We start from the raw sequence: 1,693 nt of genomic DNA, 5'->3' as shown, positions 1-1,693 counted from the left end.
GTCAAATTTAGAAGTCTTCATTTGTTCCTCTCTGTCTACCCTCGTTTAATCAATCATCAGTTCTACCACCAAAGGTGCACAACTTCTCTCTGCCTCCTCTGATGTCCCATAGTCCAAGCCACTGTCATCCTCAGCTAGATTACTGCTTATTCTTCCATTGGAAGTAGCCTCTCTTTGCTGTAGTTACTTTTCCACATTACTCAATTTCCTCCCTTTGTAGCACTTATTACAAACTGAGTTCCTGTATATGTACTGAATTTGTTATTGTCTGTTTCCTCAACCAGAATGTAAACTCTATGAGGGCAGGGCCCTATCTTTGCTAGGAGTTGCCACAGCATGAGGTGTTAGGCAAAGAAGAAAGTGTCATGAGACTAAGGGCTGGAGTCAGTTGGTCACATACCCTAAGGGACCACAATACCCAGTGAAGCTGTTTATGGCCCCCCAACTGTCATCACAGGAGGTTCCCTAAGAAAATGCTTATCCATAATCCTCATCTCAACACTCCAGGGTTAAAAAGAAGAGGGACTCTAAGAATCCCTGGAGCTACAGCTGGAGGAGTTGGGGTACTGCTCGAGGAGTTGAATACGAAGATGGAAAATCTTAATCAGAATGGGATTGAGATGCTCATTTCACATTTATACCTCACAAGTTCAGAGAGATCTTTCAACCAACATACATGTAAAGTGCATTATGACTGGATTACAGGAAGCTCTGAGAACATGTAGCAATGGGACCCAAGCTCATCTAAGGCTCAGGGAAGGCTTCCCCAAGGAAATGATGTTTATGCTGAGCCAGAGGGATCTCACTTCTCCCTTATACACACTTCACACTCCCCCTTCCCAACAAGCCAGGCTTTTTCACCCCTCCCTACATTTGTGTTCTGGTCCAGTTGCTTGGCTAGCTGTCCTCTCTTCCCCGCTACTCAGTCTTGCTAACTCCTACTCATCCTTTATGATCCAGCTCAAAAGTGAAGCCACGACTCTCCCCAAAGGAGGATTAAGTAAGCCTCTTCCCTGAGCTCCTGCAACACTTAGGTATACCGTGTAGGGACTGTGTGTGTACTCGCTTGTCTCCACCACCATACTGTGAGCTCATAGTGACCCAAGAGCCCAATACAAGGTAAGCTCAATAGGTGTCTGCTGAATGAAGAAATGAATGAATGACTTAATTTTTAAAAGGGGTTAGCGCCAAGCTGGGGGTAGGGGAAAATGATTCAAGGCAGAGGGGTGAGCTGAGCTCCTTGGAATGGAGCTCCTTGGGGGAAGCAGCCTCCTTCACAGAACCAAGCCTGGATCAGCCAACCTATTAGAAGAACCTCAATAGAAAGTAGGTCAGGTTCTTTCTATCTCTTTAAGAACTAGGGGGCTTCGTTTCCGCGCCTGCGCTTTGAGAGAGAAAACGCCTCTCTTTTTCACCCTCCCCCTCCTTAGCCCTATAGCCCCAGTCGGCTGCCGCCTCCTCCCATACTCCCCTTCTTCGGGTGGAGTAATGGTCCGTTCCAGGGCATTTGGCTTGTTCAGGAGGGTGGCGAGCATAAATGGTACATTCCATTGCCTTCATTACCTTCCGCTTTTCGCGGCTCCTCGGTTCTAATTCCCCCTACCGAATGAAGCTCAATAGGCTAGCCCAGAAGAAGGAGGGGGAGCCGGGCTGAGGGGACCGGTCTGAGCCGGTCTCCGGCGCAGGCGCAGTG

The sequence above is a fragment of the Equus quagga genome, chromosome 2 (genome assembly GCF_021613505.1).
Source record: "Equus quagga isolate Etosha38 chromosome 2, UCLA_HA_Equagga_1.0, whole genome shotgun sequence".
Taxonomy (NCBI): Eukaryota; Metazoa; Chordata; class Mammalia; order Perissodactyla; family Equidae; genus Equus; species Equus quagga.
The sequence above is the reverse complement of the archived record's forward strand: the minus strand, read 5'-3'. Positions refer to the sequence as shown.